Raw genomic sequence first — 27,443 nt, 5'->3', positions numbered from 1 at the left:
ATGAACTTGGGCTTGAACAGACTTCATTCAATACATAGTGGAGGATAATGACCCTGAAGTGTTATAGTCTATGGGACCATCAGATAGGATTGAAGAGCAACAAAGAAATATTTTCAGCTGGGAAGTAGTAGGAATTTTTTTGTTTTTATTGAACCGAAATATGGACTGGAAACTATGTAGTACAGTGGATAAAACACTGGACCTGGGGTCAGAAAGACTAGTTCAAATTCTGTCTTAAGCATGTACTAACTGTATAATCTAAAGCAAGTCACTTTACCTTTGTCTGCCTCAGTTTCCTCAATTGTCAATGAGGCTAATAATAGTACTCACTGTCCAAGATTATTTGTGAGGATTAAATGAGATAATATGTGTTAAGAATTTTGTATTCCTAAAAGCATTATGCAAACACTAGCTGCTGTTATTATTGTTATTATCTGTCTCATTGAGCTTTTTACCCATTACTGCTGGGTCTGCTCTCCAAGGTCAATCAGAGAAGGTTGAACCCTTTTTCTATATCACAACCATTCAAATATGTGAATAGATTTCCTCAAGTCTTTTGTTTTCTAGACTCAACAACCCTACTTCTTTCAACTTATTTTTCTATGGTGTAGTTTCTAGTTCCTTGATTATTCCAGTAATTGTCTTAAATTGAGTTTAAGCTTATAAGTGTCCCACATCAAATTAGTTAAAATATTCAGATATAGTAAGTATGATATTGTTTTTCTTGCTCTACATACTACTTCCATTTACCTAGCCAAAGATCACATTAGCTTGTTTGGCTACTACAATTTGCAATTGAGTAAAATAATTATTTCTCTTTTAAATGAATTTTAGCTATAGCCTAATGAGGTTTATATATCTGTATTTGTAAATTTGAACACATTTTTATATTTTATATTTTTCCCTATTTAATTTTGCCTTGTTAGCCTCTACACAATATTTTTACCATTCAAAATCTTTCTTGATTCCTCTTATGTCATCTGTTGTATTAGTGAAGAACTTTAATATTGTCTGTGAGACATTGAAGATCCTGGCACATGACCACTGAACATGGTAGTGGAGTTGTAGGATTGCATTAAGCATACAATTAAGAATAGTGATCCATTGATTATGTAGAGGCCAAGGCATGTCTTTATCAAAGAAGGTGCTGTATTTTTTTAAAAAAATTTTATTATAGCTTTTTATTTATAAGATATATGCATGGGTAATTTTTCAGCATTGAAAACTGCAAAATCTTTTGTTCCAATTTTTCCCTTCCTTACCTCCACCCTTTCCCCCAGATGGTAGGTAGACCAATACATGTTAGATATGTTAAAGTATATGTTAAATACAATATATGTATACATATCCATACAGTTATTTTACGGCACAAGAAGAATTGGACTTTGAAATAATGTACAATTAACTTGTGAAGAAAATCAAAAATGTAAATGGGCAAAAACAGAAGGATTGGAAATGCTATGTAGTGGTTTACACTCATTTCCCAGAATTCTTTCTCTGTGTGTAGTTCTATTCATTATTGAACAAATGGAACTGATTTGGTTCATCTCATTGAAGAGGGCCACTCCATCAGAATTGATCATCATATAGTGTTATTGTTGAAGTATATAATGATCTCCTGGTCCTGCTCATTTCACTCAGCATCAGTTCATGTAAGTCTCTCCAAGCCTCTCTGTCTTCATTCTGCTGGTCATTTCTTACAGAACAATAATATTCCATAACATTCATATACCACAATATATTCAGCCATTCTCCAATTGATGGGTATCCATTCATTTTCCTGCTTCTAGCCACTACAAACAGGGCTGCCACAAACATTTTTGCACATGTGGGTCCCTTTCCCTTCTTTAGTATCTCTTTGGGGTATAAGCCCAGTAGTAACACTGCTGGATCAAAGGGTGTGCGCAGTTTGATAACTTTTTGAGCATAGTTCCAAATCGCTCTCCAGAATGGCTGGATGTGTTCACAATTCCACCAACAATGTATCAGTATCCCAGTTTTCCCGCATCCCCTCCAACGTTCAGCATTATCTTTTCCTGTCATCCTCGCCAATCTGAGAGGTGTATAGTAGTATCTCAGAGTTGTCGTAATTTGCATTTCTCTGATTAATAATGACTTAGAGAAGGTGCTGTATTCTTAAGTAGCACAGAATTGCAGTAGCACAAAGGAAATTTGAGAGGCACAAACCTAGAGACATCTTCTCAAAAGTTCAAATTAACTATTTGTGTCTGACCTGTAGTAGAGCTTTCTGAGCTCATGTTGAACTGATTAGCTACAGCTGAACCGACTGTATCTTGACTCAAGCATTGTGATGTCATTGGTTCTCTTCAAGTAGGAAGGATGTAGAACAATCTTTCTTGTTCTTATTTGTCATCCACAAATTTGATATGCTTGCCATTCTTGCCTTCAGACAACTCATTGATAAACATGTTGAACAGAATAGTACAAAGAACAAAATCTTTGAGAACTTCCTTAAGGTTGATACACTAGTTTTGAGGTTTTATCAGCCAATTTAGTATAAACTGAATTTAGTTCACATCTCTTTATCTTATGCAATGGATATTTTGAGAGATTTTGTCTAATTATCTTGTTGAAATACTGATGCCCCAAGGTTAAAGGACTCCTTTGATCTACAGGTAAGTAATCCTATCAGGAAAAAAAATAATCTATTAGAAAAAATTAATTATATTTGATGAACCTGTGTTGATTCATTTTTCTAAGTGCTCACAAGCCATTGTTTTAATAATCCACTCTTGACTTTTTTTTTTAAAACTTGGATTTACTATATATCTAGCTCATTTCCTAATTACTTGAAGTATTCGTTTTTCTATAAATTGGAATCACGTTTACCTTTCTCCTGTCCTACAATGTCTCTTTCATTTCTCAGCTAAAATTTTACCTTCTTCAAGAAGCCTTTCCCATTCTCTCTTAATGCTAATGCCCTCTCTCTTATATCATCTCCAATTTATGCTGTTTTTATCTTTTATACATAATTGTTTGCATGTTGTCTCCTCTGTTTGGAGATTGTCATCACCTTGGGGGAGAATTGGGACTATTTTTGTTTTTCTTTTATACCCTTTGCACTTAGCACAATGCCTGGCACCTAGTTGGTGCTTAATTAGTGCTTGTTTACTTGACTTGGGGACTTGATATTGGCTTTGCAGTCACATTGAAAGTTCTTTTATTACCTCTGGGATATAATTGATCTGGGTCAGGTGTCTTGAAATCATTAGTGAAAGTCATACTCATTATCCACTTACTTATTTCTGATTTTTTAAATAATTTTTTTCCTAGTCTGAAAATCATTCTCCTTGGTACAGAAAACAGAAATAAGATTAGAATTTAGGAGCCCTGTCTCTATTGTCTATCTTTCTGCCCACATTTAGGCAAAAGGCTTATTCATGATTTTTCCCTTTACCTGAGGCAGTGAGCTAATAAACATTTATTATGCACCTATTATGTACCAGGCATTGGTAAGATAAGCCTCAGGGACAAAAATGTTCTCTGTCTCTTCTCTAAAGGAGACTAATTCCTGCCAAAAAGGGAAGAAGGAGACTGGGGCCAGAGAGCATCCCTCTGTTCTTCTCAGAGAGAGGGAGCCAGACTATCAGTATATTTTTCTGCTTCTTTAAATTATTTTTGTACTTTTTAAACTCTATTTTTCTTGAGTTTTTTTTTTTTTTGTGGGGGGTGTTCTATGTTTTCTTCCACAACATGACTTTCATGGAAATGTTTTGTGCCCACTGTATCCCTGGCCATCCCAGTTGTGTTGACTTTTGTCTTGCCACTAGACTGTGATAATTCTGAAGGAGTGAGGCTGACAACTTTGTGCAGATCTCTCTGGCTTAAATCTAATTCATGCTCAAGTCAAGACCTTAGCTTGTAATGTTAACAGTCCTCTTCAAAAATGAGGAACAAATAACACAAAGAAGAAGAAGAAAAATAAGTAACCGTCCTCAAGGAGTTTAACAATCTAATGAGATAGACAACATACAAAAGGAAGTTAAAATGCGAGATGGAAAAAAAGGTACATTGTAGGAGATGGAAAAATGGTCAAATAAATGGGAGGAAAACTAGGAGAAAGTGATATCCCAAACACCTAGAAAGAAAAGAGTTCACTGAATGCTGTACTTACATAATGGCTTATCTAGATTTCAAAAAAGCATTTGTCAATGTCTTTCTTTTGGACAAGATTGAAAGGTATGGGTTAGGCTGATAGTATAATTCGGTAGGATTTAACTGAATGATCAGCTTTAATCAGTAGGCTTAGATATCAACTAGAAGGAAAGTTTCTGGTGGAATACATTAGGGATATGTCTACACTCTGTCTTAAATATCAATGATTTGTATAAAAGCATATAAATTTATATATATGTAAACAAATATAACATATTAATATGATATAACATATATTATGTAAATAAACATATATAAATATAAACTTTGTGACCAAACTTGGGAGGAATAGTTAAAATGCTAAATAACAATTAGGATACGAAAAATTTTAGAAAGGTTAGAACATTGGACCAAATTTATTAAGGTGAAATGTAAGAGAGGTAAATGTAAATATCTACATCTGAGTTCACAAAATTAATTTTATTGAGTATATCATGGGGAAGATGTGACTAGAAAATAATTCATTTGAAAAAGACTTGGTGATTTTTAGTAAGTTGAAACTTAATAGAAATCATCACTATAGTGATCTAATGCAATTTTAGTTTTCATTATGAATCTGGAAGAGGAAGACCCTTAGGATTTCTGGCCAAAACAGAAATAATTGTTAGTTATATTCACTCTGAGCTATTGTCAGTCAAATAAGTAAAAGAGGTTAAATAGGTTAAAAAAAGGCAAAGCTCTCTAAGTACATCTGGGGCCATTTCCAGTCATCCTGATCTATGTCTTGTTGCTGGATCCAGATGGCTTCAGAAGAGAAAATGAGGCTGGTGACTTTGCATAGCCTTTCCTTACTTAAATCCAATTCATTTACAAGTCCTGGCATCAACTTCCTGATGTCATGGTCCTTTTTGAGAATGAAGGACAAACAACAACAAAGAGATTTTCATAATCTGGACAACATCTAAAGAAGATTTTCAAGAAAAGACCAAATGACAACTTAATGGTATTGTAGAAAGGATTTTTGATTAGTTATGATTTCGATTGGATAGGTTTTGTGATTCCTTCTGATTTTGACATTCTATAATTACCCATATCTTAGCAGTAAGGCAACCTGGCTCAATGCAATGACATATTTTTGAAAGCCCAAACCCTAGTCTTCAAATGAACTTTGCATTAATGGAGTAAAAATGTAGTAAAACATTTGGCAATGTGGACTGGATTTGGGTCAAAGTGCTTTTATTCTCTAATTATTGACTTTATATAGTAAAATGCTGAATTATGTATTATGTGATTGTAATAGGGGAGATCATTTGAACATAATGCATCTTCTTTCAACTCTTTCAATGAGATTAAAGAATGTGAGCTTTACTGGGAGATCACGATGAATTATTTTTGATTGGAACTTTATGACTGGGTATTGAGATTCAGATATATTCATGTTAGAGCAACTTTCACCTTCTGTGATTTGTAATAACTATGGAAATGGTCTCTCATCTTTTGGACCCTTCTCAATTGTTGAAAATTATCTCTTCAAATTGCACCAGAAAAAAGGAAAAGTTGAGGTACTCCATCTCATGAAGATGCCTCATGAAGAGGCAAAGGAAACCTATTATATCTGAGGAAAAGAAGGGAAGGGAAATGAACATAGTATGACTCTAACTCTCATCAGAATTGGCTCAAAGAGAAAATATTGGACATATTTGGTTTACAGAGAAACTTCTCCCACCTCATTGAAAAGTGGGAGGGGGAAAGCAAAAAGGGAAGGAGTAGGCTAAATAGAAGGGAATATAGAAATTGTAAGGGAAAGGTTTAAGAAAAGGGAAGGACTCTAACGAGGGGAAGAGATCCTAAAGAGGGAAGGCTGAGTGAGACAAGTGTGCTCATAAGCAAATTATCTCTTTTGGGATTTTCATTAAAATGGTAAGAATTAGAAGCACATGGCAATGGGAGATATATGTTTGCCTAGTCAAGTTTCAAATTGGAGATTCTTGACTCTCAAGTTCCCAGATGCCTTTTGCCTTTTTGTTTCCTTTTTTTGAGTACAAATCAGTGACTGAGAAATACCTATATATCTACAGATAAATTTAGAAGTAACTAGATTATTTCATGGGTAATCTTGATTATGAGAACTCCCGATGTTCAGATTTGGACATTGGTTGACCAAAGGAAAATTTCCTTAAAATCAAGATTCTTTTTTTTTTTTAATTTTCAATAGTGTTTTATTTTTCCAAATAAGTGAAAAGATAATTTTAAACATTTACTTTGGTAAGACTTTGTGTTCCAAATTTTTCTCCCTCCCTTCTTTACCTCCTCCCTCCTCAGTAAGAAATCTGATGTAGATTAAATATGTGCAATTTTTAAAAATATATTTCTATATTTGTCATGTTGTATAAGGAAAATCAGACCCAAAGGGGGAAAAACCATGAGAAAGAAGAAAACAAACAAACAAACAATAAAAAGGTGAAAATACTATGCTTTGATCCACATCCAATTTCCATAGTTCTCTCTCTGGATGTGGATGATGTGCTTTCCATTACAAGTCTATTGGAATTACTTTGCATTGTTGAGAAGAGCCAAGTTCATCACAACTGATCATCACATAATTTTGTTATTGTATATAATGTTCACATAGTTTCTATATGAATGCAAAATATCTGTTAAGCAGTCTGATAAAGGGTCTTTGTCTTTTGGAAGGTGGAATATAATGAATGTAATTCTCTTGGGGTATTTTGTGCTTCCATCTATGTTTGTATATATTACATATACATGTGAATAAATATATGTGTATATACATATACATCCATATGTGACTTTGAGTCCTTCACATCTTACAAAATTTTTGTATTAGAAGAAATAAATAGTTGTCCCATACACGATACCTATTATTGTACAATGTACCTTTGTGGGAAGGGATCCTATTGCCCATTTATGATTAGACTTAAACATTGTTTAAGAGATTCTAGAGTATTTTTATTATGGAGGTGAGTCAGAGAGAGAAGCTGAAATCTGACTCGGCTCCTCTGAGATAGAACTTGAATCTGTCTTGTCCTAGTGCTCTTTCAGATTCTTGGGCTTTGGGAACATGAAGGATTTTGTAGGCTGTAATATTTCAAAGCAGAAAATCTTAGCATTGAGATAGATCTGAGAGCCACTTAGTCCCACTTATATCCAAAAAATTAAAAAAAAAAGAATTCTCTTAACAACATATAAAGTTTAGTGGTCATTGAATACTTGTTCAGCCCAGTTTTTGCTTGATGGTCTTAAGTAAAGATGAATCTACCACTTGTACCACTTTTTTTGTGTCACGAAACCCTTTAGCAGTCTGCTGAAGGTATTAAGTCCCTATTCAGAATTATGTTTTTAATGCACAAAATACATGGGATTATAAAGAAAACTAGTTATATTGAAATATAGTTATCAAAGTTTTAAAAAAACAAACCAAGAAAGTTAATAGTTTCCAGGTTTAAAAAAATAGACCGTCTATTCTTGAGGTGTCAAACATCTGGTTTTATTTGAATTTGACACCACAGGTCTATCCTCCTTTTAGATAGCTCTATTTATTAAACCTGAATCTTTGCAACTTTTACCCCATTGCTCTTCTTTCTGATTTTAGAACAAAACATAATAAATTGATTCCCTTTTCCATGCTGTAACATGGGTAATGCTTTAAGACAATCCTCCTGGCCTTCCTTCTGGTTCATATAGGCCATCTTGCCTTCTTTCCAGCACCAACATATCCAGTTCCTTCACTATTCCTTATACTGTATGAACTCGGTCCCTTTCTGATGGGATCTTCTAGATCATCTCCAGGCTACATTAATGTCCTCAGGGTTCTTGTGAAACTCAAATGAGGTAAGGTCCTTTGCAAACCTTAAAGCCTATATAAATATTGGTTGTTATTCTATAGTCACTAGGTCTTTAGTATGGTGATGATTTCATTCCCTGAGCTTTCTGCTGAGCTTACAACATGTTTATAGGACAATAGAGAGGTATGCTCATCCGTGTTTAATAACTGGTCTGTGTGTGTGTGTGTAATTGTATGCATACATATTTTAAAGTTTAACATGTATTGTTAATGCATTCTTAAATTTAGATAATCAATGAAACAATAAATCTCTCTTTTCTAGAAATTGCTGATTTCTGGTGCATAAATGCTCATACTTTTAATAATTCTTCTAAGTTAAGGATGACTCCAACACATCCCTGAATATCCTTTCTAAAATGAGATGTCCATTAGTTTTGGGCGAGCTATTATTATCTGAATTTAAGGAAATCAATCCACTGATCTGCTAACCAGTTTCCTGATGATTTAAGAAAAAAAAAGGCTTATTTAGCAGACTATTTCTGGCTTGTATTTGCTCTCCTGCCAGTGTAGAGTATGGCAGTGTGATTTTCTTCCAGCTTTAGTGTAGCTTTTAATAATGGTTTAGCTGAATGGATATGGACAAAGTCTTCAAAAAGTACATGGTGAAATGTGATGTGTTAGAACAATGATGTAAATCTTACTAAGGGGCTTAAATAGCTTTTATTTCTCAAGGATGGGGTATGCAGCAGGTCAAATGCTGATCAGTGCTGAAGCTTTCTTTGCCTGGCATCTGGCTCTTGGGGGACCATCAAGCTAGCTATCAGCCACAGAAACAGAGTACTCAGAGTAGATTTTCCTTCGGATATTGTTTGGACAGAATATACTATAAGATTATAGGATTTATTGCTGAAATAAATTCTAGAGATCATCTTGTCAAACTCCCATTTAGCAGATGAGGTGATTGAGTTTCAGACCAAATCACTTGCTTAAGGTTACCTGAATAATAATTAATGGCAGAGTTAAAATTAAAAACTAGCTCTTTGGATTCTGTGTTCTCCTAGTTGTTTCACTCTCAAGAATTTCCCATGATTTAAACCAGGCTTGATTTCGATGTTATGGGTGACAACTCTACCTTCCTGCAGTTAATGGCTAACATTGTGAGGATCTGATACATACTATATGAAATCATATATTACAGGATTGTAATAATGCATTTAAAGAATAATTTACAGCTTGCGAAGAATTCTTCTTACAAAAACCTAAGGGACAGAAATGTTGTGATCCTATTTTGGAGCTAGTAAGTCTCAGAGCTGGAATTTGAAGTCAGGTCTTTTGACTCTAAGGGCAGAATTGTTCATTGTGTCACACTGCCTTCCTCTGTATGCTTCATTCTCTGCTACATATGCAGGTTACTTATGAATTCCATTTAGATTTGAAGTTTTGCAAGGACAAGAATTTTGCCTGCCCTTTGTTTTATATCATGTTTTTGCATAGAATAATGTTGTGTAGGTACTGGTGCTTACTAACTATTTTTGACTGATTATCTTCTATTATTATTATTATCTAATATTTTATTTTTCCCCAGTTATATGTAAGAATATGTAAGAATAATTTTTTTTTTTTTTTGCTGAGGCAATTGGGGTTAAGTGACTTGCTCAGGTCACACAGCTAGGAAGAGTTAAGTGTCTGAGGCCAGATTTGAACTCAGGTCCTTTATTCACTGAGCTACCTAGCTGCCCCCAAAATAATTTTTAACATTTGTTTTTAAAACTTTGAGTTCTAAAGTCTCTCCTTTTCTCCCTTTCCATCCCTCTCATTGAAAAGTCAAGCAATTTCATATGGATGCAGTCATGCAAAAAATTTCCATAATAGTCATATTGTGAAAAAAAAAAACAGACCAACCCCCCCCCCAAAAAAAAAAAACCCTCCACATCCCAACCCCAACAAACAAACCTTAAGAAAAGTAAAGTTTTTTTTTTTTATGTATGCTTTAATGTGCATTCAGACATCATCAGTTCTCTCTCTGGGGATGGAGAATTTCTTTTGTCATAAGTTCTTGAGAATTTTCTTGAATTCCTGTATTGCTGCTAAGAATAGCTGTCATTCACAGCTGACCATCTTACAATATTATGTTCTTTTCTATACAACACATTTCATGTATGTTTTCAGATTTCTCTGAAATCATCCTGCTTATAATCTCTTATAGCACAATAGTATTCCATCATAATCACATAAATACCATAATTTGTTCAACCATTCCCCAAATGATGGACATCTTCTCAATTTTCAATTCTTTGCTACCAGTAAAGAGCTGTTATAAGTATTTTTGTTCACATAAGTTTTTTTCCTTTTTGTTTTTTATTTCTTTTGGGATACTGACCTAGAATGACATCGCTAGGTCAATGGATATGCATGGTTTTATAGCTCTTTGGGCATAGTTCCAAATTGCTCTACAGAATGGTTGAAGCAGTTTACAGCTCCATCAACAATATATTAATAACTCATTGTTCTCACATCCCTTCCAACATTTTTCTTTTCTGTTTTATTAGCCTCTCTCAGAATTGTTTAATTTGCATTTTTTCAATCAATAGTGAGGTTTTTTTATATGGCTGTAGATAACTTTGATCATTTCATTTGAAAACTATATCTTTTGATCATTTATCATTTAAGAATTGGCTCTTATTTTTATAAATTTGACCCAGTTCTCTACATGTTTAAGAGTTGAGGTCTTTATCAGAGAAATTACTTCAAAATTTTTTCCCGTTACTTTTGCCTACTGTATTTCTCTCCTTCTTACCCCCATTTATTCTATCCCCCCTCTCTCTTTCACCCTTTCCCTCCTCAAAAATGATTTGTTTTTTGACCATTCCCTCCCCTACTTTGCTCTCTATCATCCCCACACATCTTGTTTGACCTCTTTCTCTCTTACTTTTCTGTAGTGTAAAATAAATTTCTGTACTCAATTGACTGTGTCTGTTATTCCCAATTTGAGCTGATTCTGATAGGATTCTGATGGGACTCTGATGGGAAGCAGATGGGAATCTTTCTCTCAGTATATTCCTCTCATCCCATAATTTTATTTTTTAAGATATTATCCCTTTATTTTCAACTCACACCTATGAATTCTTTAGTCCCTTTGTCTATATATACTGTTATCAACTGTCCCAATAATAAGAAAGTTCTTGTGAATTTCAAGTATCATCACCCCACGTAAGAATGTAAACAATTTAACCTTTTTAATTCCTTTATGGTTTCTCTTTCCTCTTTAACTTTTTATGTTTCTCTTGAGTCTTATATTTAAATTCAGATTTTCTATTCAGCTCTGTTTTTTTCATCAAAATGCTGGAAAGTCCTCTATTTCCATTGATTATCAATTTTTACCCCTGAAGGATTGTATTCACTTTGGCTAGGAAGGTCAGTTGTTTTTCCAATAAGCTGTTTCGTGTTATCTTTATTTTTTCATTCTTCTAGTTTTATTTTATTGTTTCTTGAGTCTCATATAGTCAATAGCTTTCATTTGCTCAGTTTGCTTTTTTGTACCTCCTTTTCCATTTGGTCAATTCTGCTTTTTTAAGGAATTTCAGGGAATTTTTGTGCTTTTTTCCATTTGACCATATTGCTTTTGCAGGCAATTTTCTCTTTATTTTCTTCATTATTTTTGGTGTTTTCTTGATCATTTAATCTGTTTTTTATGGTGTTATTTTCTTCTGTATTTTTGTCTCCTTTACCAAATTATTGACTCATTTTTCGTGATTTTCTTGCATTATTCTCATTTCTCCTCCTAATTTTTCCTCTACCTCTATTATCTGATTTTGAAAATCCTTTTTGAGATCTTCCATAACCTGAGATGAATTCACATTTTTCTTGGAGGCTTTTAAATAGGACTTTTGGTTTTATTTTCATCTTATGAGCATTTACTTTGATCTTTATTGCCACCATAGTAACTTTGCATGATCAGAATTTTTTTCGTTTGCTCATTCACAGGAAACCTCAAGGTTTTTATGCAGCTGTTTTCTTTTTTTTTTTTTTTTTTTTTTTTTTTTTTTTTTTTTTGTATGATAAATTTTATTTTATTTAATAATAACTTCGCATTGACAGAATCCATGCCAGGATAATTTCTACACGACATTATCCCTTGCAATCACTTATGTTTCGTTTTTTCCCCCTCCCTCCCTCCTCCCCCCCCCCAGGATGGCATGCAGTCCTATATATACTAAACATGTTACAGTATATCCTAGATACAATACATATTTGCAGAACCAAACAGTTCTCTTGTTGCACAGGGAGAATTGGATTCAGAAGGTAAAAATAACTCGGGAAGAAAATAAAAAATGCAAATAGTTCACATTCATTTCCCATTATTCCTTCTTTGGGTGTAGCTGTTTCTGTCCATCATTTCTCCAATGAAACTCAGTTAAGTCTCTTTGTCAGAGAAATCCACTTCCATCAGAATACATCCTCATACAATATCGTTGTCGAAGTGTATAATGATCTCCTGGTTCTGCTCATCTCACTTAGCATCAGTCCATGTAGGTCTCTCCAAGCCTCTCTGTATTCATCCTGCTGGTCATTCCTTACAGAGCAATAATATTCCATAACATTCATATACCACATTTTACCCAGCCATTCTCCAATTGATGGGCATCCATTCATTTTCCAGTTTCTAGCCACTACAAACAGGGCTGCTACAAACATTTTGGCACATACAGGTCCCCTTCCCTTTTTTAGTATCTCTTTGGGGTATAAGCCCAATAGAAACACTGTTGGATCAAAGGGTATGCACAGTTTGATAACTTTTTGGGCATAATTCCAGATCGCTCTCCAGAATGGCTGGATTCGTTCACAACTCCACCAACAATGCATCAATGTCCCCGTTTTCCCGCATCCCCTCCAACATTCATCATTGTTTTTTCCTGTCATCTTAGCCAATCTGACAGGAGTGTAGTGATATCTCAGAGTTGTCTTAATTTGCATTTCTCTGATCAATAGTGATTCGGAACACTCTTTCATGTGAGTGGTAATAGTTTCAATTTCTTCATCTGAAAATTGTCTGTTCATATCCTTTGACCATTTATCAATTGGAGAATGGCTTGATTTTTTATAAATTTGAGTCAGTTCTCTATATATTTTGGAAATGAGGCCTTTATCAGAACCTTTAATTGTAAAGATGTTTTCCCAGTTAGTTACTTCCCTACTAATCTTGTTTGCATTCGTTCTGTTTGTACAAAGGCTTTTTAATTTGATATAATCAAAATTTTCTATTTTGTGATTGGTAATGGTCTCTAGTTCATCTTTGGTCACAAATTTCTTTCTCCTCCACAAGTCTGAGAGATAAACTATCCTATGTTCCTCTAATTTATTTATAATCTCGTTCTTTATGCCTAGGTCATGGACCCATTTTGATCTTATCTTGGTATGTGGTGTTAAGTGTGGGTCCTTGCCTAATTTCTGCCATACTAATTTCCAGTTATCCCAGCAGTTTTTATCAAATAATGAAATCTTATCCCAAAATTTAGAATCTTTGGGTTTGTCAAACACTAGATTGCTATAGTTGACTATTCTGTCTTGTGAACCTAACCTTTTCCACTGATCAACTAATCTATTTCTAAGCCAATACCAGATGGTTTTGGTGACTGCTGCTTTATAATATAATTTTAGATCAGGTACAGCTAGACCACCTTCATTTGATTTTTTTTTCATTAATTCCCTTGAGATTCTCGACTTTTTATTGTTCCATATGAATTTTGTTGTTATTTTTTCTAAATCATTAAAATATTTTCTTGGAAGTCTGATTGGTATAGCACTAAATAAATAGATTAGTTTAGGGAGTATTGTCATCTTTATTATATTTGCTCGGCCTATCCAAGAGCACTTAATATTTTTCCAATTATTTAAGTCTGACTTTATTTGTGTGAAAACTTTTTTGTAATTTTGCTCATATAATTCCTGACTTTCCTTTGGTAGGTAGATTCCCAAATATTTTATGCTATCAATGCAGCTGTTTTCAAAGATACTTCTAGACCTATGAATTTTTAGTTCTTCCAAGGTGATATGATTGAAGGAGAGATATCTTTACTAGTCTCCTGGCTTGTGCTCTGGTCAGTAAATGACCACTGCACTCTTTTCTGCCCTGGAATTGTAAGGAGGGTTCCCACTCCACTGTGGCCAGAGTCTCTGGTAAGCTATTGCTCCTTCTTGCCCTGAGACACAACAGCATCCTGACCCACTGCTAGCAAAGGGACTCTTGTAATTCTCTTTCTGACCTTATCCTCCTTCTCTCCTTATCACCTGTGGCTGAGAGCCTCCAAACCATACTGATCTTTCTCTAGAAAAAGGACTAAGAGCATTAGCTGTGTATCTGAGTGGTGTAGTGGAGTCAGGAAGACTCACTTTTGTGAGTTCAAACTCTTCCTGACTCTACTGCACCACTCAGATACACTTATCTGACACTCACATACTTATTATTGTGTGAACTTGGGCATTTTATTTAACCCTGTTTGTCTCAGTTTCCTCTTGGTAAAATGAGCAGAAGGAAATGGCAAACTATTCCAGTATCTTTGCCAAGAAAATGCCAAACAGGGTCACAGAGTTGGATATAATTTTACATGATTGAATGAAAGTATTAGAGATTTAGTCTCATCATGAGCTTTTTTTGTCTCTTTGATCTAGGATCTAAACTGACTTTTGCCCATTTCCCTCTCCCTCCCTGCCTGCCCTTCTTTGTACAGTTTCCATTTTATGAATATACTTCCAAAAATGTGGTGCACAAAACTGAACATGGAATTCTAGAGATTTTGTGGCCAGGGGCAAACATAATGGGATTTTCATTTCCCCAGACCTCAGATGCCAGCCAATGCTCTCCTCAGGTAGAGGCTCAACCAACTGGCCACTGGCTTTCTTTCCAACTCTGAAAATCAATAATTTTATTTGCAATTGAACCTAAGATTACATTATCTTCTCAGGATACTATATTATACTGTTGACTATATTAAATGAGTCAAACATTGATTTTTTTTTTCAGATAAATCGCTTTCCAGTCATGACTTTTCCATTGAGGAAGTTAGGTGAAATACAGTGGATAGGCTATCGGACTTGGAGTCCAATGATTCCATTGTCATTGAATGAATGAAATTTGTCTCATATTATATATGTGATCTTGGTCAAATCATTTAACTTCTCTGTGCTTCAGTTTCCTTATCTATAAAATGGGGATAATCATAGTGTCTATCTTCTAGGATTGTTGTGTGGGTTATGGATACACACATACACACATACAAAGCACTTCATAAACTTTAAAGTCTGATATAAGTATCATTGTAAATATTATTATTGGTATTATTATTATATTATAATGTGAAAGGTACCTTTTAACTTCAGTGTCTTTACATTTCTTCCAACAAAATTTTATTCATTTTACCCTCCATTCTAGTATGCCTAGATATTTTTGAGTACTGAGATTGCTTTTCAACATTTTGACTCTCCTTGCCAAGATTATGTCATGGGTGAATTTGTTAAGCATGATATCTATGCCTCTTTATTCAAGACATTTGAATTTTCTTAACTTTTAGTTTCCCAAACTGTAAAATGAATTTAGGTTACAGATGGTCCCTTTTAGTTCCAAATCTATAATCCATTGAAAACTTAAGACAAGACATGAATATATTACTATCATGGAAAAGGTTCATGGAAGGAAAGGCCTTAAATCATTGATATTAGCAGACACTAGTGATATAATTGCTTTTCTGGATAGTAATAGCCCAATAATATACCTGCTAGCTACCATAGCTTTTCTTTGGATGTGGCTATTCAACCAGCTCTCTATCCACTTAAATAATCTGTCATCCAATTCATCTCCATCTTGTCCAGAAAAATAGTGTGGAAACAGCTGTTCTAAACCTTCTTGTCCTTTCTCAAGTCTCCCACAGCACTCCACGACAGCTTTTAATTCTTCCTGTTGAGGATTTCATATATTTCACCCTCCAAAATGCAGACTATTCCTTGAGAGATACCTTTTCTCTTCTTATCTTTAATCTCTCATCTACCCTCATCTGTCCTCATCATTTCCTCCTTCATTCTGGTCTTGGATAAAAAGGAAGACCTTGAAAAGGTCAACACTTCCATGTTCCCCCTTGAACTTAGACCACTCCAGAATGCCCTTATTAGCATCCTTACTATTTTTTTTATTTTCAATATTTCCCTATTGTCTCTTTCCTCACTGCCTACAAATATATTATATTCTGTTCTCCTTTTTCCTTAAATAATACCCCACTTGATCTTACCATCCCTTTAAGATCTATTTTTCTCTTTTTTTGTTCTTCTGCTTCAGCATTTTTTTTTTTTTTGTTCTACTTGAGCTGTTCTACTCCCCAGAGAGGCCACTGTCTTGTTGATGCTTTCTAATGTCCTTTCTTTTTGTCAATTCTCATTCATTTTCTTGACTCTTCCATTAGGGATCATGTTTCTAGTCTTATAAATGCTAGATCTTCCTTTATGCTTCTTTTTATATGTACATTCTCTTTCTAAAGACAGTGTTGTTAGAATTTTATTCTGTTCTTTTGGAGATTTCTCCTGTAGTAATTTTTTTATTGTCTCTTTTGCTTTTGCAGTTCTGTTATTTTTCTGTTTTTCCTGAGAGGCTTTTTCTTTCCTCTCCTCTTTCTTCTTCATAATTCCTATATATAAAAGATTACCTTTGTCAATTTAGAGGCAAACTGGATTTAGACAGGACCACTTTCTTTGTCTACGAGGTGATAGTCATTCAGCCGGGGAAAGTACCTGAGAAGTTCTTGAGTGAGGAAACTGAGAGGTAAGGTTAATTAAGTGACTTGCCTAGGGCTACACAGGTAGTAAATGTTTCAGATAGTCAAGGTTTGAATTCAGGTCATTCTGACTTAGGCCCAACAATATATTCACTATGCTATCTAACAGGCTGAATTATTTTCAGGTGTGAGATCATATAAAATCCTTTGATATATGTTCTCTAACTCTCTGTCTTTCCTTTCCTCTCTCACAAATTCTACAATGAAGTGGTCTCTAATTCTCAAAATTTAGAGCTTTCCTTCCTAGAAATCAGTTTCTCCTTATCGGTCAATAAGCTTTTCTCAACAAGAGAAAATGATGCTGTTGGACTTCCCTTGTCATTTGTATTTTCTTCAGTTGGCTTGTTGTTATTCTTTCTGTTCTGTGTGAATCCTACAACCCTAACTTTGGGATTGTGGGAAACCCCACAGCTTTGTTTTAGACCAAGGAGAGCCTTTTAAAAAACAAAACAAAACAAAACAAACCTTGATTTCACCCAAATGGAAGTCTCTTTGTTCCTTCATGAGAGAGCTCTATTGATCATTTAGATCTAAATGCCAAAATGCCATGTTTTCATTATCACTTTTTCAAAGAGCCATACCTAGTACAAAACCAGGTTTTCAAATCATTGTAGTAAGGAGACGGCGTTGTATAGTGTAAGCAACATTGGATGTGGGGGTCTGTGATTTATTACCAGTGAGACATGGGGAATTTTGTTAATCTTTCTATGCCTGTTTTCTTATCTATGAAAATTAGAAATTCACTCAAGTGTTCTCTAAACTCCTTTCCACCTCTCTCAATTCTTTGATTTCAAACCAAGCAATACTAATAATATAATGAATATAACATAATATATACTCATAACATAATATACAATATAATATAACATAATAATAAAATATATTTTAATATTTCCAGTAGAAATTTTCTTCCCTTAAAGGCAAAAGATGGTTTCTACTGCGTTTTTACATTGACTTAAATCTAGTAACAATATTAAATATATTACTTGTAGAAGCCAGTATAACTTTTTGTTGTTGTGGAATCGCTAATGCATGGCACACATTAAACCTTTAATAAATGTTTTTTGACTGACTGATTGATTGTAGTGGAAAGAACATAGGATGTGGTGTTAGACCTAGGTTCAAATTTTTCCTCAGAAAATATTCCATCTCTGTAACCGTGGGCTTTAATTTCTTTATTTGTAAAATGGGAATGATAATACTTTAATTCTCTGTCTCATGGGGTTCTGTTAAGCAAGTGCTTTATAAACCAGAGTGCTACACAAATGGGTTATTTTTCTAGGAATAATGTGATGATGATGATGATGATAATTTCTATGATCTTAGCGTATATTTCAATGGATTCAGCCTTGTACTTTAATCTAAGCCAGTAATTTACAATGTATAGTCTGGGAAGAGACCTCTTCAGGGAGTCTATTTCATAGTAATGCTAAAATGTTTTGATTTTGATATCATACTATTTATTGCTATGACCCACATTTACCAAAACCAAATTATTTGGGGTTCTCAATTTTTAAGAGTGTAAAAGGATCCCGAGACCAAAAAGTTTGAGAGATACTGACCTAGACAGTTATTACGAATCTCTAATCATATACTAAGATCCCCAATAGATTATAAATCTGTATATTAATGTAGCAGAGCATTTCAAATTGTAAATCACAGGCAAATAGATAAGCAAGAATGACCATAAATTGGGTTAATTACTGTAGCTCAAGTTTTAGCTCATCAGTTCTTAATTTCAACTTTCAAAGGCTACACAAACCAATTTTGTACTCTTAGATTAAAATGAGCAGCCTTTATTCTTTAATCAGTTCACCCAGGATCCAGCTGTCTAATGTAACATTCCTTTGAAGTTTAGAGAGATCTAACATAATTGAAGAAATGTCGAACTACTTGACTCTTTTTTTAATATAAAGGAATTAAACATTAATCAGGCTTGCGCATCTCAATTAAGCCAATTAAAATTATCACAGAACGTACTGCATATAGCAATAGGTAGCTTTAGTGTTTGAATACATTATAATTCTTACCTAATGCTTTCTTCTTTAATATGTTTGTAACTTAAGAAGTAAATGCAGATCTGGAAAGGGTCACTGGTTAATGTCATCCGATTTCTTTGTTCTGATTACCTGGCAAAAGGTATTTCCAGGGACATTTTGGATGGTGCATTTGCCGGAGTTTATTTTCTATCATCCTGCCAAAAAGGCATTTCCATAATTGTGGGGAATGCCTGGTTCCTCAATACAAATAGCCCATTAAATATTTAATTCACTTCCCTAACAACTGGGAAACACAGCTTGGTCTTGCAGGCTGGAGTATATACACAAAGTCCATATAATTACTAATAATTTGTAACAAGTGTTAATTGATAAACAGCTCCCTCTGGTAGCTTAATTAAAGCTGTAGGATAGCTAGGCGATTTACAACTGGGATTGATCTCAATTAGTCAACAAAATCTGTGTAGTCTGTTCAAAGAAGAATAAGGAAATTTAGCCTAGTGAGGCTTTGGGGATTTTGTCTTGCCTTCACTCTTTCTTTTTTCTTAAAGAAGAGAAATAAAATCAAAAGTACATTAACGTCATCTGGAGCATTATCCTATCTGTAAATGGTGTGGGCCACACTGTCTGGTAAATTGTTCTGCTCTTTCTTTATTTGCTGAGGTCTACTGAACACTAAACATTTTCCCTGCTTCACTTATGGACATCCATTGTGGAATAGCAGCCCCGGGGCAACCCCAAAATAGGAAATGTCAGGGATTTTTAAACAATCCAGAAGAATGTTTTTGCAAACTGAAATGAAAAAAAGCAAACAATAACTTTGCCTTCATTCAAAGATATCCCAGGAAAATCACATTAGGGAATCTTCAGTGATGTGGCAGCATAGGGATCTCATAAAAGCCACTTGACTGCTTCAGTATTCATGATTCTTTTTATCCTCTGGGTTGATATAGTCAGCTTCTAATCTAAGAGTAGTTGGAATGGTCCCTGTGGAATAAAACCAGGAAAAATGTCATCTGGGCTCCTCCAAATCACATGCTGGCTCAAACAGCTGCAGAAACTCACATTAATCTGTTTGCAAATAAATCTCAGATGTGGGCTATCCACAATAGTTACTATAAACAAGTGGGGAGGCTGCCTTTTCCGGGTTCTCCTGCAGTTTGAGATCTCTATACGTTATAAAAAATACCAGAGTTCAAAAACTATATTTAATTTTCAGCAGCCTAAAAGCTGGGCGTGTTGATGTTACCTGATATATCCAACCTCTGTGGTAATGACTTTGAATTGTGGCAGTTTTGATGCTTGTCCAGTGTTGTGCCAGTAGATCTTAGCTTTAAGTAAGATTTTTAAGTTTGTCTTTACTTTTCCCTATGAAATCTCAGTGCTTAGCATAGTGTTTGGCACATAGTAAGCACTTTAATTCCTTCATTAACCAGAGAAGGAAATACTTTGCCAAGTAAATTAATGCAGATTCAGCCATTTCCTATAAAAAAATTCAGAAGTATTATGGTGGCTTAATTTATTCTAACTAAACTGGGATCAGTTCTTGATTCTCTCTTCTCTTCACCCTCACTCCATTTAAAAGTTGGAATAAACTGTGAGCTTGGTAGGCTAGGGCCCTTTTGCAGAGTGGTGAAGTGCTCTTGAGGAGACCAGTTCATTGGTCAACTCTTCCTCTTTGAAGACATGGTAGCTGACTGATAGATTTTCTGTGTCCAATCAAGGCTTGGATGCCATGGGAAGTGAATATGATGTAAAGTCAGCAGATCTCTGTTTTTGGATAGTACTTCAATGACTCCAAGCCAATCACTTCACTGCTATTGTTTTAGTTTTCTCACCATAAAATGGGAGTAATACTACATTGGATTGTGAGGATCATATGAAATAATGTATATGAAAGTATGTAAAAATTATATATGCATACACATATATGCTTATGTATATTTGTATATTTACAGACAAACAGGAAAAATCCTCTACCAGTACAGGTTAGCTCCAACTCTGCAACAGATAGACATAAAAATCACCGATAGTTTGTACAACTTATTACCAAGGGTCACATAGCTAGTTAGTGTCAGAGACTGACCTGAACCCACATCAATTCTTTTTGTTGTTGTTGTTGTTAAAGCTTTTTATTTTCAAAACATATGCACAGATAATTTTTCAACATTGACCCTTGCATAGCTTTGTGTTCCAAATTTTCCCCTCCTTCCCACCCCCTCCTCTAGATGGCAAGCAAAATATATGTTAAATCCAATATATGTAAACATATTTATACAATTATCTTGCTGCACAGGAAAAATCAGATCAAAGAGGAAAGAAAGTGAGTAAGAAAACAAAATGTCTGCGAAAAATAAAAGGAGTGAGAATGTTATGTTTTATCAGTTCTTTATAAATAATGCTGTGATGCCTTTCAATCTGGATTGATGATAGAGAGATAACATCTGTGATTTCTCAGGTGAGGTGACTCCCTTTATTAGTGTAGTTCAATATCTTCTCTTGAGGTTACTAGGGGCAAAGGTAGTGATCAGCTAATTTTATCTCATTCATAGTAGTATAAGGGAAGGCTAGAAAGTTTCACATGCATTTTAATTGGATTTATGGAGATATCATCTCTACTTTTTTTGGTTCAATCCATTAGCAGTGCTAATGATAGGGAGGAAGGGAAATAACTGTGTACCTCTAGAATTTATTGTCCAGGTCAGTGGTTTGCAATGGATTGAACCTCATCCTCTATGACATAACCAGTCTGTCTTGTCTCCAACATAACTTCACCCACCCATATCCCGTCTATCTCCCACAGGTACTCTCTTTTCTCTATGGTATAGGGCTAAGCAACCAGCCCCTCTGTTTCAAACTTTCTTAATGCTATTGAGGATACTCCCATCTTTCTCATCACTCAGGTTCAAGCCTTAGTTTTATCTTTGACTTCTCATTCTCCTTTATTCCAGATATCCTGTCAGTTGCCAGGTTCTATCAATTCCATGACATCTTTTGCTCTAGACTTCTTTTCCCTACTCATTCAGCTACTACCCTAATTCAGGTCTCTCAAGAGCTCTCACTTGGGCTACCACAATATTCTTCTTGTTGATCTTCCTATCTCAAATCGAAATTCCAACTCATTCTCGGAAGAACTGCCAAAGTGGTTTTCCTAAAGCATAGGAGCCTTCTCTGTAGTGGCTCCCTATTGCCTCTAAAATCAATTATTTCATTTCATCCTCTCAAAATTTTCTTTTTTTGTTTAATTTTTATATTGTATATAATTTTACAGGAACAAAACAATTCAAATATGCTGGAACTACAATTTAAAGTCACACAGAACTTGTCACTGACAATAAAAGACCACAGGTCCTGGAATATTATATACTGGCAATCAAAAGAACTGGGGGTATGGCTGGAAATATATCCAACAGAATAAAGTTTATATGTATATATTTATCTTTTAAAAATATTTTATTTTATTTAATAATAACTTTATATTGACAGAATCCATGGCAGGGTAATTTTTTTTTTTACAACATTATCCCTTGCACTCATTTCTGTTCTGATTTTTCCCCTCCCTCCCTCAACCCCCTCCCCTAGATGGCAAGCAGTCCTATATATGTTAGATATGTTGCAGTATATCCTAGATACAATATATGTTTGCAGAACCGAACAGTTCTCTTGTTGCACAGGGAGAATTGGATTCAGAAGATAAAAATAACCTGGGAAGAAAAACAAAAATGCAAATAGTTTACATTCGTTTCCCAGTGTTCTTTCTTTGGGTGTAGCTGCTTCTGTCCATCATTTATCAATTGAAACTGAGTTAGGTCTCTTTGTCGAAGAAATCCACTTCCATCAAAATATGTCCTCATATGATATCGTTGTCGAAGTGTATAATGATCTCCTGGTTCTGCTCATTTCACTTAGCATCAGTTCATGTCAGTCTCTCCAAGCCTCTCTGTATTCATCCTGCTGGTCATTTCTTACAGAACAATAATATTCCATAACATTCATATACCATATATATTTATTTATCAAGAAGGGCATAGCACTCTCCAAAATCATAAGAAATAAGAAGAGTAGGGAATAGGATAAGGTGGAGTATGGAAGTGTCTGTAAATTAACAGGATTGAGATCAAATGTGTCGGACAGGGGAGAGAATACTTGACAGGATTCTTGGGTCAGGGAAGGAGAGATTAAATAATAATAGTAAGGCAAGTTGGCAGGTAGAAGTAAAGCAGAAGAGATAATGAAGATATGTATACATATATGCACATGCTTGTGCATGTGTATGTATCTATGTGTATAATTATATATGTATTTTTGTGTGTACACATATATGTATACATGTATTATGTAAACATAAATATAATCATGCTTAATTATAGTCTGCTTGGGGGAAAAGGAGGGGGGAGAAGAAAAGGGGAAAAAGAATAAAGCAAGAATTGTATACCAGAGAACAAAAGAAAGCCTACAAGGAAGCAAAGAAAAGATAGTTCTGAATACAATGTTTTATTATTATTCTTGAAATGGAAATGTATTGTTACATATTTTAAATCTCATATGTTCTGTGCCCATGATAATGTTTTTTTTTTTAAATTTTTCTGTTTTTCCTTTTTTGTTTTTATTTTCTATTTAAGTTTTTAAAATAAATTTTAAAAAAGGAAAAAATAAATATATACCTATTAGAGTTATAGGTTCAAAAAAGCTTTTGAGATCAAAAAGTTGGGAGACCATACACAGATCTAGCCAACTGTTCCCAATTCCTTTATATAGTAGTGTTAGTAGGCTTGAGGAAGGCTACATCTTGACTAAAAGTTCAGCCATTTTTTGTGGAAGCTGTGCTATCCTACAGTGGTCCTCAAACTTTTCTTCTTAATATCTTTATCCTATTAAAAATGATTGAGGATCTGTCCAAAGAGTTTTTGTTTATGTGGTTTATAGTTATAAATATTGATCACATTAAAAATAAAAACTAATTATGAATTTGTAGACTCTCTGAAAGGATTTCAGAGATTCCCAGGATGCTCTGGACCAGACTTTGAGAACCACTGTTCAAAGAGATTACATTCGATTTTAGGGTTCACTCATACACAAAAATAATTCCACTGTTAATAACAATGGAGGTCAGCTTCTCATAGGAGGGAGCAAATTAGGCTGACAGTTCAAGGAACTAAAGAATGTAAAAGGTGGAAGAGAGACATGCAAGACAACTTTTGTAAAGTCATGAAAGGTGGGGAGACTGAATGGCAAATTTCAGAAAATGATTAATAGGAACTTTAGAACTTGTTGTGTATAATAAGAAATATATCTCAAAACTAAACTGCAACCAGGCTGTAACCAGGCTTTCAGTGGCTTTAAATGCCGAGCTGACACATTTGCAGGTAGAATATTTCTGGGTGAAGGTGAGATCAAAGCTCTGGCTACCCTTGATTACTCCATTGTGAACTTGTTGCCTACTGAGTTGTGGTTTGTACCACTGTGGATGTAATATTGATTTATCACCTCCCTTATCAGCTGCCTCAGCGATTCTATTGTGTAAACGGTTCAGAGGGAATACAGAAAAGCTGGTAGGGTTTTGTAATGTTTATCTTCTTTTTTGAACTTGTCCATATGACAAAAGAGATAGTCTGGGATGGTGGAAAGAGTATTGGATTTGGAGTCAGGACTTAAATTCCTGATTTGACTCTGACTTAATGAACTGTTCATGAGATAGTCACTTTATCTCCTCTGAATCAGTTTTCTTATCCATACAATGAGTAAACTTCCCAATATTATAGTTAGTGAAAGACTTTGTAAAGCTCAGAGTACTTAGAAATCTAAGTTATTAGTAGCCAATCCAAATTTTTGCTCTTTTTTGTTTTGTTAACAACATTTTGCCTTGTTATTTAGATTTTTTTTCTTAGAAAACCATGGTTCCATTATGAACAATCCCATGGACCCAGTTTTTCTTTTGGATGGGGGTGTTGGAAGAAACAAAATGCACATGGCTGAAATGGCCATGTTCTCAAAGCCAGTTAATATGAGGGGGACCGAGAATAGATGGGTTCTCAGTCTGGTCATGAAAAGTGACCTTACTTGCCTAGTTGTCCTTCTTGGAATATAAAAAGATATGGTCTTCCGCATCACACTTCCTAAGACATCACTTTTCTCCTTGTGTTGTCTCCTCCAGTTAGAATATAAGCTCCTTGAGGGGAGGGAGTCTTGTTTTTATATTTATATTGCTACTAATTAGGCATTGTTTTTGGCACATTTTTGCTTGTCTAATTCTTTGTAACCCTATTTGGAGTTTTCTTAGCAAAGATAGTGAAATGGTTTGCCATTTCCTTCTCCAGCTCATTTTACAGATGAGAAAACCAAAGCAAACAAGACAGTGACTTGCCCATGATCACATAGTTAATAAGCATGTGAGACCAGATTTGAACTCAGTGAAATGACTTTTCTTGACTTCAGGCCTAGTACCCTATCCACTGCATCACCTAGCTGCCCTTTGGCCCTTAGCATTTAATGAATTCATTCATTCATTCATCTAGATCAGATTTTTCTGCCAAGGACCATTTGTATATTTGTAAGATCATTCATGGACCATATAAAATTAAAACTTACTCAAGCAGTGGGAGATTGTTGTATCTAGCTTTCAGCTCATCATCTCTGGAAGTTTCCTTAGCAAATGATTTTCTGGGCTTAATTCGGCCTGTGGACTGGACCTTCCCCACCCCTGATCTAGATCATTTGGAGGCTGACCAAACATGGCCAAGACAGACAAGTGAGTTGGGGTTACCCATGAAGGATATAATGGACTAAGACCTGAGATATTAAATTCTCTATAAGCATCTCTATTAACTGAATCCCTTCCTTATTGCCAGCAGATAGGGAGATTGCTTCCCTAATCCTTGTTATTCAAAGCTACTTCTATAAGCACAATTCTTTTATTCATTTTTCCATCTTCAATTTTCTCATCACTATCCACCTCAATTCTAGTCTTCCCCAGTCCCTGCTCTTCTCCATCTGCTTCTCCATTAACTTAATTCCGATCTTTATCTGTTGTTGTCTGTTGTTATTTTTATATTACTACCTGAAATCTGGCTTTTCTCTAAGACACTATTATTAGCCACTCTACAATACTAGCCACTGTTCACACTCTCCTCCTCAGCCTAGCTTGTGGAGTCAGAAGGAGGTTCTGTTATATTCTCTATTTCTATCTGCCATCTCCAGACCTTTTCCCTGTCAATAGTACTGAATAACTGTTCTTCCTTTGCTATGAATGCTGTTTGAAACCACCCCTTCCCTTATTCTGTCACTTACAAACCTTAAAGGACATCCTTCTTCTTTTCTCAAATACTCTGACATGTATTTACAATCTTCCTTTCAGCCCTATCTCTCGTCATCATTTTTCATCCCTTTAATATTCACTTTGGTCACCTTTCTGCTATGTTGGTCTCACAGTTCTTGATCACTCCTCATCACTGTAACTTCTATCTCCACTTTATATTAGTCACAAAATTAGCTACTAATGCCTTAGATTTTGTCACCTACCTCTCACCTCATGTTCCTCTCATACATGGTCTTTGGCTCTTCTATATTCCTCATTTCCCAATATGATTCCAGTCAGTTGCTAAGTTCTAACAATTCTTTTTTCCTCCCATAAGATCTCTTATTTTTCTGTTCCCAGTGCCATAATCTTAATTCAGGGTGTTATTGCTTTTCATCTGGACTACTAGTTCCTAACTGTTCTCCTTGTTTCCATTTTCTGCTCACTGAAATCCATTCTTTCTAGCTGTCAGAATAATCTTCCTACTACTCACCTAAGATCACATCATTCAAAAGCCATCTGGGAATTCCCACTGGTTGCTCGATAAACTAGACATTCTTTATTCTAGAAGCCAAGATTGTCTGTTTGTGACTCTAACCACTTTTCCAAACTTATTGGAGCTTCATACATTCTCCCTTTCTTTTTTTATGGATTACCCAACATTCTTTGATTTCATTTTATCTTCTGGCTGTTTCTTTTTTCTTTTCTTTTGCACATGCCATTTCTTCATGCAATGTTATGACCTGGTTCATTTTCTTTTTTCTCTCTACAGTGTTTGGTCTTTCCCAGTGTTCCTTTTACCCCCTCCCATGCTAGTGTCTTTTGCCTTGCCACTTTACCTCGATGACTGGAGGAGAAATCAAGATCACTGACTCTTGTGTAACTCTTCCATTCATATCCAAATTCATACATAAGTCAAGACATCACCCTAATGATGTCATTGGTCCTCTTTGAGAATGAAATATAAACAACCACTACCTTTCATTTACAATAGTATGTATCTTGTATATAAATCTAATTTCTTCTATTCCTTAATGGAAGGACCATGTTTTTGTCTTTTTTTGTAAACACAATATTTAACATAGTGCCTGGCACATAATAAATCTAATACTTAGTGACTTATTGATCTCATCAGTTCCTTTTGGTTTCATCACTGTAGAGATGGTTAATTCCCATCTCAATATTGAGATCACATCTTTCTCCTGAGTTCCAGTTCCACATCACCAATTAACTTCTTGGACTTGGAGGACAGTGGAAGGAAGCTCTGACTTTAGAAGAAGATTTAAATTCAAATCCCAGTAGTTATTACTGATGTGACCTTAGACAAGTGACAACTTTTCTGGGTTTCAGTTTCCTCATTTGTTAAACAAAGAAGTTAAGCCTCTTTGAGGTTCTTTCTAGCTATTTATATG

The 27,443-nt window shown here is 34.8% G+C and overlaps 1 long non-coding RNA gene across 2 annotated transcripts in view; it reads left to right on the top strand.

Moving 5' to 3' along the window:
- The first annotated feature begins 2,384 nt into the window (after window positions 1-2,384).
- The window catches only part of LOC127563498 (uncharacterized), a 109,102-nt gene continuing 84,043 nt past the window's right edge, over window positions 2,385-27,443 (top strand). For both annotated transcript variants that reach the window (XR_007953982.1, XR_007953981.1), the window contains exon 1: window positions 2,385-2,636. This is a non-coding gene — a long non-coding RNA (uncharacterized LOC127563498). The remainder of the gene's footprint in view (window positions 2,637-27,443) is intronic.

This window comes from Antechinus flavipes, chromosome 4, assembly GCF_016432865.1.
Source record: "Antechinus flavipes isolate AdamAnt ecotype Samford, QLD, Australia chromosome 4, AdamAnt_v2, whole genome shotgun sequence".
In the NCBI taxonomy this organism is placed as follows: domain Eukaryota; kingdom Metazoa; phylum Chordata; class Mammalia; order Dasyuromorphia; family Dasyuridae; genus Antechinus; species Antechinus flavipes.
The sequence above is the reverse complement of the archived record's forward strand: the minus strand, read 5'-3'. Positions and strand labels throughout refer to the sequence as shown.